The sequence below is a fragment of the Petaurus breviceps genome, unplaced genomic scaffold (genome assembly GCF_028583685.1).
Source record: "Petaurus breviceps papuanus isolate PSGF00001 unplaced genomic scaffold, PetGlider_PUasm1.0 40, whole genome shotgun sequence".
In the NCBI taxonomy this organism is placed as follows: domain Eukaryota; kingdom Metazoa; phylum Chordata; class Mammalia; order Diprotodontia; family Petauridae; genus Petaurus; species Petaurus breviceps.
Window position 1 is genome coordinate 6,288,716 of NW_027186315.1, and position 14,308 is coordinate 6,303,023.

The following is a 14,308-nucleotide window of genomic DNA, read 5'->3' on the forward strand; positions in this document are numbered from 1 at the left end:
TCTTCTTCTTCTTCTTCTTCTTCTTCTTCTTCTTCTTCTTCTTCTTCAAAACATTTTCTATTTCTGTGTTTGTGTCTTGAGATTCCCTGCTTCCATAGAAGCTTTTCATTTTTAGGTCCTTTGTTGTTAATATTGTTGTTTCATTTCCCCCACCTATGTCTTGCTCATTTTTCTAGCCTATTTCTTGACTTTGGACTTTTTGTTATCATTGGGCTCTGCTCACATCCAGGGGCCTATAGGTTTTTGATGCTTCCAAGGTGGAGTGATACTTGGATGGTTTTCACTACTATCCTTCTGGTTTTTACTATGGTCCTTAGCCAGTTAGGACTTCTCTGCCACCATAGATGTCAATTGTTCCTTTCTACGCTGGAGCTATGTGACCTAAACCTCAGTATTTGGAGAAGGATCTAACAAATGATCCCAGGTCCTGCACTCAGCACTAGCAAAGAAATCCTTTGTAATATCTTTGGGACCAAGAATTTAGGCTTTTTACTATGTTTCAGTGCTGATCATTCAGTGTTGCCACTGCTATTGCTGCTATCTCTTCCAGGCCCCACAGCCAGTATTCATCTTCCACGTGAGCTCCCTGTCAGCTCTCAACACAGTGTCTGGAGGCAAAGTTCTCTTTCTGTCCTCCTTAGCTTTCCTAAACTAAAAAAATGAGATACTCTGAATTATTTTTGTTGTTACTATTGCACATATAATTTTTTTCAAGTCATTTTTTAAAGTTGTTTAGAAGGTTGAACTAGGAGAGTTCAGCAGAAATACTCAATTTCTACCTCCATTTTGAATGAAGAGTAATTTAGCATTAGTTTTTGCCTGCCATATAATGCTGTTTTCATTTTTAGCTCTTAGTCAATTAAAATCTTCAGATCTTTTTCAGCCATACATTTCCCCCATTTATACTTGCAAAGATAATTTTTCAACTAACTGCTATAATTTATATGTATTACAGTTAAATTCCATTTGATTCTATTAGACAAAATATTCTTACCTTATGAGACCTTTTTGTATCTTGACAGTGGTATCCAATGTGTCAGTTATCCCTTGAAGTTTTCAGTCATCTGTAAACTGGATACTTTTTTTCTTATTTTGTCTTTAAGTCATCAACAATGGCAATAATGAAAATATTGTTATATTTATCTAGAGTTTTATTTCTGCTTCATGTTGCATTGTTGTAGTCAATTTGTGTATTTCAGGAATATAAAATCATGGATTTAGAGCTGAAAAGGTACCACTCTCATGGTTCTTGATGTTTTCTTCCCTTTTTAACACTTAAAATAGACTGTCCAAATTTCCTCTGAATTTATCAGACTAAATAATCCTTAATTCTTAGTAATATTATGCAATATTAATATGTCAAAAATTGTATACTCATTCCCCCAACCATTTGGAACATTTTTGGTTTCCAACTTTTTGTTATTATAAGTAATGCTAAAACAAACATTTTTCTTTCATATGAGTCTCTTATCTCTAATGTGTTTAGATTCAATGAAGAAATCCCTAGATCAAAATATTGAATAATTTTGTAATTCTTCTTTCATAATTCTATATTGTTTTCTAGAGTGCTTGCAATAATTCATAGTTCCATCACCAGTGAATTAGCTTGCTTACTAGATGTCACTTTAATCTAATGTTTACTTCCCAAATCATCCTTTTTTTCCCCTTCCAAAACCCTTCATTCAAATGGGAGTTATAATGAATATGTTATGTGTACCCACAAGGTCCTTAATTTGAAACCCAAGACTTCATTATCCCTAACATTATTTTCAGTATTCTTGCTAACATAATGATGTATGTCTTTGAAATGTATTACTCGTTGAACAGAAAATAAAAGAAGGTTTACTTTAACTCAACAAGGACATGAAACAAGAATAAAGTATCAGTTAGCTTCTATAGATACAGCATTCTTCATCTTTATACGGAAAAGTGTCTGGTCAGCAGACCATTGTTGACTTGTGTGGTCTTTAGACATCTATTAAGTAAGAGGAGCCTTAAATCCATGTGGATGAGATTGTTTTGGACACTTTGGTAACCAGAAAATTTCATCAAGAGAGGTAAATGCCTATCAGTTTCCAAGAATAGTTTTGTTTTGTTTTTGTCTTTTCCCCAAACAAGGAAAGTTGTCCTTGTTTGGGGAAATTGACAAACCACAATCATATTGCAATCTTTTACAGACTTTACACCATTTATATCATTTCAGAGATAATCTTCCTGATGTAGACAGTTTCAAGGGAAAAAGAAAGAAAAAAATCTATATATGAAGTATATAGAGTTGTATGGATATATGTATGTAAGCATGTGTAGATGAATGGATGGGTAAAATCTCCCACCCTTCTCCTCCAAGTGTCATCTTAAATAAAGAAGAAAAATATATAGAGAACAAAAGGCAGAAGTATTAGTCTTTTATTCTCTTGCTCAGAAAGATCCACCACAGATATTAATGATCTGGTTCATGGGGTGAGTGATGCCATTTTTGACCTGTAACTGTAATTCCAAGGTAATGGCACAATTATTTTAGTAATACAACGTGGTAACAATGAGCTGGAATAGTACTAATAGCAGTACCAAGAATATCAAAGACAGATCACAAATGATGGGTCTTCTTCCACAGTCAAGTCAATTTTTCATCACACATCAGGGCAATTTATATTAAAGTGACTAAGCATTCATAAGCATGAGACCCTCCTGTGCAACCTGAGTTGATACCAAAGATCTTTCCAGGCCACCATCCTCTAAGTAGTCCTTGCTGGATCAGTAACCAAAACCCTCCCTGAGAGAATGAGGGACATGATATTAGATATGTGACCCTGTACAAGCCTCTATGGAGAGACTGCCTCTGTTCCTCCATAGATACTAAATAATGATCCTCCCTGACTCTCATCTCAGGTGTCAGATTTGCCACCAAGGCAGCTAGGAGAATCCTCTCTCTTCCAAGTAAATATAAATTTACCACACTTACATAATAGTTTCACCTTCCCCTGCTATTAGAATATAAGCCATCTCCCAACAATTCTATCTCTTAATTTGCCAAGCCCTTTCTGGAAAGGAGCTATACAAACAATTCCAGAATGAAGGATGTCTTCCAATTGAGAGGTATCTAAATTATTTCTGTAGGATTCTCAGAGACCCCTGAAGGGGCAAAGAACCTAAAGACAATGTAACTATGCCATGGGAGACCGAATAAGGCAGAGCCATAGAGAACTAGCTGGAACTATATTATTAAAAAAAACCAGTCCATTCTTATAAGGGTAAGTCTTCTAAGAAACTGAATTATGGAAACCACTGAACCAGAAAGACTCTCCATTTCCTAGGGTAGTATTGATTTGCTATAAACATGGTTTCCAGAGTTCAGATACTTGACCAGAGAAATCAGCACATGATAGCATGACTGCTGTTTGGCAAGAGCAAACCTCTTGTTTTGAGATGGGAAAGTTTCATTTTGCAAGTATGAGACAGGTACATATCTATTTGGGTTAAGTGCAAGCTATGTCTATAATGTGAAACCCAGTAGGTAAGGCTATAGTTTTATTTAGGGAGATCAATTGCTCCTATGCTCAGCAAACTAAGGCATTATTATCCCAATGTCCAACTTGGATATTTAGGATGCAATGTCTCACGTGTTTTTACATGCCCCTCCAAAGAACTTTCATTCAGTATAAGGCATTGTAAAGATTCCTACATAAAGGTGAGATTCTTTGACTTCTAGTCTTGTCTTCTTCAGGCTCTAGACGATAAGACTTGATCTATGACTATTGTACAGGAATTGGTGTGGTTGTACCACCCCTCAAGGGAATTTAACATGCTGGACATACAGAGCAGAACTCAACAAACTGGAAGGATTTGCCATAACCTTATTCCAATGGCTATCAGATTAGTTGTTGCTGAGGTCCTATTGAATATGCTTCTGCCATAAAAGGTGGAGCCATAAGAAAACCCAGTAAAATGACTTTCCTTAGGAGCAAGGTACTTATAGGTGTAAATATTTTGGACTAGTAAAGGAGGCCTGGTACTGGAATCTGGACTGGATCCCTCTGTCTATGGAATAGTCACAACCAGTTTCTGAAAGGCACTAACAGTAGAGTGACTCAAACAAGTAGGATTTTGGAAGCACTATTTCCATTTAACAAAAGAAGACTACTGGGCCTCACAAATTTGCTCATGACTTAGTAAGTGAGGGGAATATAAGTTTCTAAAACCTGAAGAGTCCAATGAATCTCTATACTTACTACTTGCATCATGGGGAAGAAACAATTGGTACCTTTTCATATTTTACCTGGAATTCTCTGCCCTCCTTCCACCCCACCCCACCCCCACCCCCGCCACACACACACACACACACACACACACACCCACCCACACCCACACACACACACACACACACTGTTCCCTCCAAAACCTGAGTGACAGGACTGGATACTGAATTTCCTTAACTCTGATTTCCTTCTACTCATCTATCACATAGACTATCATTTAGTCTAGACCTTTTGCCACTTGATGGTCTCATCTTGCCCTGTCAGCATTGTGCTTTTAGTTTACTGCTATACCTCAATTTCCCAGGGGAAATGAGGTTTTGTTTAAGTTTCTGCTCTCAAGAAAATCATAATATGAGGGAAAGTTTAGGTCGACTTGAGGAAGGTCAATGAAATCATACTAGCCTCCTTCCCAGATGTAACTAATCACTACTAACTACTCTCAGACACAAGGATACAGACACAAAAGCTGGTGAAGTCATTGACTCCATGATACTTACCCTGGGCCTGGCCTACTTAGGTTTGCAACATTGATGAGGTCAGGAATAGCTGTAGAGATGAGAATAACAACTTTGTTCAGCTCCCACTAATCCACTATCAGCTGCTGGGTGCCATCTATCTTCTTCACAAAAAATATCGAGTTTGTAAGGGTAGTTGGTATACCAAAGTACTGCAGTTTCCTTCATCTCTAACACTAGAAGGGGAAATACATATATTTGCATGAATATTCTGTAAATATATGCATATTTACACAATTTTTTCATATATACACGAATGTACATATATTTATGCATATAAATATGCACATGTACATACACACATGCATACATACATATGTACATGTTCTCTGGGGATAGAACAAGGCATATTTAGAGCAACTAGGTGGTACAGAGGAAAGAATGTCAGGCTGAAGTGAGGAAGATTTATCTTTCTCAGTTCAAAATAGCTTTAGATATGTACAAGCTATGTTACCTTGGGCAAGTCACTTAACTCTTAGATGGTTTTTAGTTGTTGGCCTTAGTTTCCCCATCTATAAAATGACCTGGAGAAGGAGATGAAAAAGCACTCCAGCCTCTTTGCTGAGAAAATTCCAAGTGTGGTCATGAAAAGTCAGATACAACCGAATAACAAATACAGATATGTACACATACATATATTTACATATTGCATATATACATACATATATGTTATATACACACACATGTATATTATATACACATATATAAACAATATGTTTGTGTGTGTGTAAACATTTTTTCCCTCCCCATTCCTCTGGGTACCCTGTATTATTTGAAGTTAATTACATGGGAAGATCCCAAATGGTCTGGGTTTTTTTTTTAATTTTGTCCTTCCCAAGAAAACATGCAAAGAAATTGCTGAAAGGGCCCATTCCACTACTGACTCCCAAGACCTCATGATATGACACCACTTTCTTCCATGGTCAGCACTCTATAACTTCTCTTTCATAACTCAAATGGGGTAGTAACTTTAGAAGATGATTTAGGCTTATGTGCGGCTGAAGTGTTCCTTGCATCCTAATGTTGAACTTTCCTATACAATTTTACCAGTTCCTCCAAAGTCTGGTCTTTAATTGCTTTCTTATCACACTCATGTTGCATAGGCCATACCCAAATCTTCCTCCAAGAGAGAGTTTTCTGGGGGTGGAGCCAAGATAGCAGAGTAGAAGAACAAATTTGGTGTGGGATCCAACTCCAATCACTTCCAATACATGTGAAAATGACTCTAAACAAACTTTAGAGCTACAGAACCCATGAAGTGACTGACAGAAACAAATTTCCAACTGAATGAAACCCAGCATGAGCACGGGAAGGGTCTATCACATCAAACTGGGAGCTGAGCTCAGTCTAGTTTAAGCTATGCAGTTCCAGCCCCTGAGTGGCCTGACCAGTGGCCACCATAGCAAATTTCAGGAGAGTGAATAATCAATAGCTATGGCAGATTCCAGACTTCTCAACCCATAAACACCAAAGACAAAGTAAAAGGTCAGTTTGGAACTGTGTTGGAATGGGGTGGGAAGAACTAAAGAGCTTGGTCCAGCCAATCTGCCCCCTGGGCAGGGCCTGGCTGCCTCAGGAGCTCCTTGCCTTCAGATGTAGGGGGAACAACAGACCATTCAGAGGGTAATTTGCTCTTGCTTTAATCTGCTTGAATCAGGATCACTGTCTTGGGTGGTGGTCCTGTGGTGTGTGACCAGTGAGCCAGAGCTTTTGTGAGCTGTAGAGAGGGCACCCAACTAATAGCTCTAGCAGCTGCAAAAACCTCAGCAATTTGCAACATAGTTCTCTCCATTCTGTAAGCAGTGTTCTACTATGGCAAAGAGCTCAAAAGTCAAGTAATTTGTTGTTGACAAAATGAGCAAGCCAAGGTAGCACAAACAGAATCTTTTTTGGGGGACAAAGAAGATAAAGGCATGGAGTGAGAGGAAGACAGAAAAGTCAGAACTCCCCCATCAAAAGCCTCCAGGAAAAAATATGAAGTAGTTACAGGCCATGGAGGAGGTCAAGAAGGATTGTGAAAATCAAGGAAGAGAAGTGGAGGAAAAATTGGGAACAGAAATGAAAATGATGCAATAAAATCATGAAAAGTGAGTCAACAGCCAACTAAAGGAGACCAAAAAATAAACTGAAGAAAATAACACTTTTAAAAATAGATCATATCAGATAGAAAAAGAGGATTAAAAAGTCAATGAGGAGAAGAATGGCTTAAAAAGCTAAATTTGCTAGATTGAAAAGGAATGTGAAAAACTCACTGAAGGGAGTAACTCCTTCAAAATTAGATTGGCACAATTGAAAGCTAATGACTATGAGAAATCAAGATACTATAAATGAGAAATGAAGATCCAAAAAATGAAAAAAATGGAAAGCAATGTGAAATATCTCATTGAAAAAAACACTGGCCTGGAAATCCAGGAGAGATAATTTAAAAATTATTGTACTACCTGAAATCCATGATCAAAAAAAGAGCCTAGACACCATTTTCCATAAACTTATCAAGCAAATTTGCCTGATATTCTAGAACCAGTGGGAAAAATAGAACTTGAAAGAATTCACTGATCACCTGTTGAAAAAGATCCCAAAAAGAAAAATCCTAGGAATATTACAGCCAAATTCCAGAGTTCCCAGATAATGGAGAAAATACTGCAAGCAGTCAGGAAGAAAGAATTTGAGTGTTGTAGAAACACAATCAGGATAAAACAAGACCTAGCAGCATCTACCATAAAGGATTGAAAAGCTTGGAATATGATATTCCAGAGGTCAAAGGAGCTAGGACTAAAACCAAGAATCACCTACCCACCAAAACTGAGTATAATGCTATGGGGAAAAATATGGTCATTCAATGAAATACAGGATTATCAAGCATTCTTTTTTTTTTTTAAGCAATCGGGGTTAAGTTACTTGCTCAAGGTTACATGGCCAGTTATTTCTGGGTGTGGTGCCGAGTATCTGAGCCAGGATTTGATGCAGGTCATCCTGACACTGGAGCCGGTGCTCTTACTCGCTGAGCCACCTGGCCACCCCTAAGCAATTGGGGTTAAGTAACTTGCTCAAGGTTACACGGCCAGGTGTTTCTGGGTGGGTGCTAAGTGTCTGAGCCTGGGATTTGATCTCCAGGTCATTGCAACACTGGAGTCGGTGCTCTTACTTGCTGTGCTACCTGGCCGCCCCATTTTCAAGCATTCTTGATGAAAAAAAAAACAGAGCTGAATAGAAAATTTGACTTTCAAATACAAGAAACAAGAAAAGCATGAGAAGATGAACAGGAAAAAAGAAATCATAAGGAACTTTTTAAAGTTCAACTATTTACATTCCTACATGGAAAAAGAACAATTGTAACTCACAAATTTTTCTCAGTATGAGGATAGTTGAAAGGAATATATATATATATATATATATATATATATATATATGTGAGTGTGGGCATATGTATGTATATGTACACATAGAGGGCATATAATGTGTTGAATATGAAGGGATAAAATCTAAAAAAATACAATTAAGAGGAGAGAGAGTAATTTATTGGGAGAAGGAGAAAGGGAGAGATAGATTATCTCATATAGAAGAGGCAAGAAGAAACTGTTACAATGGAGAGGAAGAACAGGAAGGTGAAAGGGAATGGGACAACCTTATTCGCATTGAATTTGGCTTAAAGAGGGAATAACATACACACTCAATTGAGTATCTAACCCTACAGGAAAATAGGGTGGTAGGAGATAAGAGGGGAGACGATAGAAAGGAGAGCAGATTATGGGCAATGGTAGTTAAAAACAAACATTTTTGAAAAGGGATAGGGTCAAAGGAGAAAATAGAATAAGTGTGGTAGAATGGAGGGAAATATAGTTAGTCTTTCACAATATAACTACTATGGAAATGATTTGGGTTACTACACATGTACAACCTATATTGAATTGCTTATATTCCCAGTGGGGGTGGGTAAGGAGGGAAGAAGGGAAAATAATCTGGAACTCAAACTTTTACAAACAAATGTCTAAATTTATTTTTACATGCAACTGGTAAATAATATATACATTTAATGGGGTATAGAAACCCATCTTGCCCTACTAGAAAGTTAAGGGAGTCATGTGGGAGGATATGAGATAACAGATTGGGGAAAGAGGTATTCAGTAGGCATGCTATTTGGGGGTAGGGGTAGGGGAAAGACAGGGAGAAAAATTATAACTTAAAATATTGTGGAAATGAATGTTCAAAACTAAAAATAAATTAATTAATCATATTTTTTAAAAAATTAAGAATAAAAAAAACCCTTAGGGTTAGAATTGAAACAGTGTCTTCTATCTATGTAAGCAAACAGAAAATTCTGACTCTGTCCTTTCTGTTTCTCAGGGCTGCATGGACATAAATATCCTCACAAGTTTTCTGACCTCTGATTATATTTCACCAACTGATTTGCTTATACCTGCATTGTTGTATGGTGCAGAGACCTATAGCTGATGTATAAAGCCATTCTGGTGGGCCTCATACTCATACTCAGGAGATACTTACATCTCATATTCAGGACATGAGATTTAGTCCCTGTACAGGTAGGCTGATCATATGGTGGCAGGACATGGATGGTAGGGTGAATATCAATCCTGTTTATCAATTATATTTCCTTTAGTTTATGTTATTCCTCTGATGGAGGTGATTTTAATGGATATTAATATTTATGAGTCCAGGAGCTAATATCTTTCCATTTTGGTCACCCAAAAAAAAAGATATAAGGGTTGGCCCTAAATTGGGGTTTTAAGAAATGGAACTTATTTTATAGAAGTAAGTCCTTAGACAGCTCTCCAACGTCATACAACTCAGCTGTGGAATGTATCCATTAGACCACATCTTCAAAAGATATTGTAATGAGGACTCATCAAATTTCTCTTTTAACCTTTCATGTACAAAAACAATTCTTTGTTAGTGAAAGTCCAGCCATTCCTGATTCTATCAAGGCAAGGGACTCACTCTCTTCCTAAAAGAAGTCAGAAGAAAATTATTTTATTTCATTTCATTTCATTTCATTTTAAGCAATCAGGTTAAGTAACTTGCTCAAGGTTACATGGCCAGTTATTTTGTGTGGGTGTTAAGTATCTGAGGCTGGAACCGAACCCAGGTCTCCCAACTCTGTGGCTGGTGCTCTTACTCACTGAGCCACCTGGCCACCCCCAAGAAAGTTATTTTTAAACCAATGATGGGAGGTTCAGTTTTGTTCTTATTCTTCTTTCTTATGGTTCTGATCTAAGTGGAAGGCAGGGAACTTGGATCATTTGGAACTGAAATCCTAGGATCAAAAACCAAATAATAAGTTTTCTGACTATCATCTTTCAGTCTCTACTCCAATCAGGAAAGATTCCTTCATTTGCATTTCTCCCATCTCCATATCCCTTTCAGTTTTATGCTGATAGTCAAATTTCTGTAAGATAATCAGTGTCAGCCATGGAACACTGGACTTCATCTTTTGTTTTTAACCTTTCTGAGAAAACTTTTTTCAGCATTCACTGAACTATTTGCTCCACATGACAAGAGTCTGCTCCCTGTCATAATTAAAGGTCTCCCCACATGTAATCAGAAGGACTATTGCCAGGACATGTAACCAAGTAGTATCTGACCATACACTTACCCTACCCTCCATATTTGCACTCTTTTTTTGTCTCTTCTACAGTGTCAGCCATAAAACCATCTTATCTCATCCCAATTACAGATTACAATAAATGCTAAAAAGTGGTTCTGAGAATAACTCCCTGTTAGTTTAGGTTCAATTCTGGCTTAAGTGAAGCACTCATTAAGTCTTTGAACAGTTTAAAATGAAGTTTACTTTTCCCCAGCACAGCAAAAATTAATCACAAATAAACAGTGCCACTTAACTTTTATAGTTATTGTCCACTCATCACTATGTGGAAAAATTCTGGTCAGCAGGGCAAGGTATTCTTTATTTTTTTAAAGCTATCGGGGTTAAGTAACTTGCTCAAGGTTACACGGCCAGTTATTTCTCGGTGTGTTGCTGAGTGTCTGCGCCCAGGATTCGATCTCCAGGTCATCCCGACACTGGAGCTGGTGCTCTTACTCACTGAGCCACCTGGCCTCCCCATGGCAAGGTATTCTTTAAACATGTGGTCTTTAAACATGAACCAAGTCAAATGGGTCTAAATTTCATGTGGTTTTCTGCCATTAGGGGAAGCTACATCATGGAAGACAAGGCCCATCAGGTTCCCCTGACAAATTTATTTTTTATGAAGAACTAATTTCTCTTAAGAAAAAGGGAGCAGGAGGCCAGGTGGCACAGTGAGTAAGAGTGCCAGCTCTGGAGTTGGGAGACCCATGATTTGTTCCAGCCTCAGAAACTTAACACCCACACAAAATAACTGGCTGTGTAACCTTGAGCAAGTTACTTAACCCCAATTGCTTTATAAAAAATAAAAAAAATAAAAATGGAGCAGTCCTGTTCCTATCACACTCAAGTAATTTAATTTCTGTGAATTGTTTGTTTTCCCATCTCAAGAGGGATGATGCTTTGACAAGAAAGAAGAGAATAAAAATGTTTAGTAAGAAATCAAAACCAGGAGGGTTGTGAGGCTCAAATGAGATAATGAATATGAAAAATCGTTTAGATTTTAAAGTATTATGTAAATTCCTTTTATCATCATCATTATCTTTAATTAGCCTATTCTCACCTGACATTCCCTGAACCTTTTACTTTTGCTTTTTACCTGCTGAACTCAAGAAAGGTTACAAAAGTGTTATAGGGGTGTGCTGGTAACAATTGGGCTATCTGGGGGAAAAAGTGTGCCCACACTTTTAAGATTAATCTTCTTTATTAACATTTTCCTAAATCTCACAGCAACACAAGAAATCAAGCCCTGAGATATAAATATTCCCACTGAGAATTTAACAATAATTTCTCAGAAGTAACTAGAGTTGGCTACAAAATACCCTTTTGACAGTATTCAGAATAGGGCAGATCCTTGATGAGCTACTGAAATTATAAGAACTGAATGAAATAACTTACAGAACACTGAAAGAACTAATGTGATTTTTAAGTCATTAGTGAATTGCTAAATATATGGCAGGCACAAACACAACATCTCACATACACTGACATGTGAGAAATATTATTGGATTAACAATAGCTAATATTTTTTGTCCTTTAAGGTTTGCAAGGCATATTATATATTATTTCTATTATTTTCCTCAGGACAATTCTTGATAATGTGCTATTATTTATCACCATTTTAGGATAGGAAAAGTGAGACAGAAAGAGGTATAGTTACAAAAATAATGACTATTGGAGGCAATATTTAAACTTGTGTCCTCAATTTCAAGTCCGTTTCTCTTTCCACTGCAACAACTTGTTGACTCATAATTAGTTGATTTTCTATCTTTGAACATTTGTTAAACATGTACTATCTGCCAAGTACTGTGCTAAGTTCTAGAGATATAAAAAGGGGAAAAAGGCAGTTCTGTACTCAAGGAGCTTACAATCTTTTTGGGAAATGGGAATAAATAAATGCATGACAAGCTATGTATAGGATAAATATGAATCAACAGAGAAGGCAATGAATTTAAAGGGGATTGGGGAGACTTCCAGGAGTCAGGGAGGACTGTGGTTCAAGAGGATGAGGGAGAAATTTCCAGGCATGAAGGCCAGCCAGAAAGGATATCTGGAATCAAGACATAGAATGTCTCATTGACAGAACAGCCAGGAGACCAATTTCACGGGATCAAAACATATATATTGGGTCATAAGATGTAGGAAGACTGGAAAGGTAGGAGGAGACTAGATTATGAGGGGCTTTCAGAGCCAAACAGCTCATTTAAAAAAATTGCTCCTGTAGGCAATAGGATGCCATTGAAATTTACTGAGTAGAGGTGGTGGAATGATAGGACCTGTATTTTAGGAAAATCACTTTAGTGACTGAATGGATAATGAATTGGAGTGCAGAGAGGCTTGAAAAAAAAAAGACCCATAGTAGGCTAATGCAATAATCATGGTGTGAAGTGACATGATCTTACACTACAGTGGTGTCACTTTCAAAGAAAAGAAGATGTAGCATCATGAAATATTGCAAAGATGAAATGACATCTTGGGAACAACTTAGATATAAGAGGGAGGGGAGAGAGAAAGGAATCTAGTAGAGAGTCTAAGGGACTGGAAGAATGTGATTGCCCTCTACAAAAAGGTTAGGAGGGGCAAAGGATATTCAGGGGAAGATAATTAGATCTGTTTTGGACATATTAAGTTGCAGATGTCTACCGGACATCTAGTCCAAGATGTGTGAAAGGCAATTGGAATTGCAAGATTATAGATCATCAGAGAGTTTGAGGCAGGATAGGAAGATTAAAGAAACATCAACATAGCAATATTAATTAAATCCATGGAAGTTGATTGTTCACCAAGGGAAGTAATATAGAAGAAGAGAAGAGGGCCTAGGACAGAAACCTAAATGGCATCTATGATGACTAGTCTTTACTAGAGTAAGGATTTGTTTCTTACAATATTCATTGTGTTTAAAAATAGAGGCATGTGTGCTGAAGTGATATATTTGAATCTTAATCAAAGGGGAAGGGAGCGGAGGGGAAGGATGAAGAGGAAGGAGGGGAGAGAAGGCTGTTTTATGTCTGATATATGTTGTTTGTTTGAATGATGTGTCAAGTCAACAAGCTCAACTAAATAAGATCTTATTATGTTCCAAGTAATATAATAAAGGTCTAAAATATTTTTTAAAAGATAATTGACAGAGCTTTTTTCAGCAACTTGGTTTTATTATCATATACTTTGCAGTTATTTATCATTATTTTAATTTTGCCCAATCTAATTTACTTGAATTGTCTTAACAAATTTTATTATTTAGATTAGAGAAAAAGACCTGAAGGCAAGTAATATACTGAGAGACCATAATGTATAATGCCATATTCAAGATATATTTGCATATTGGCAATAATTTTGTGAGAGATTTATAATTTTATGGCAATTATTGTTCTTATCAAAATTTTCATAGTATTATAAATGTGCTAACAATGACTAAAATTAGCAAAATATTAAGCTTTGGAAGTAATTGTTCCTAATTTAATAATATACCCCCAAGCAAATGTATCACCCATTGAAATAGTCACCATGAAATATTTGAATTTTATTAGGAATTTTTCAGCATGTTTGTCTCTTCCTATAGCATTGGAGTTTAGTGAATTGAAAAGGATAGACAATACTATTTTGCAGAGGCATAAAAATGTGGAAACTATTTTATGACTTTACAAAAAGAGAAATAATTTTCCTCCACATTGCAGTTAGGTTGTTAATAAGTGGTACTGGGCATGAGCAAAATTCTAGACATTTGTATTTCAAAGTTTGTGTGACTGGGAGCATGAAAAGGACTTAAAAAGTGTCCTTCAGTGCTCTTCTCTGAGACATGTTAAGTTCTATTCCTTCCTTCCTTCCTTCCTTCCTTTCTTTCTTTCTTTCTTTCTTTCTTTCTTTCTTTCTTTCTTTCTTTCTTTCTTTCTTTCTTTCTTTCTTTCTTTCTTTCTTTCTTTCTTTCTTTCTTTCTTTCT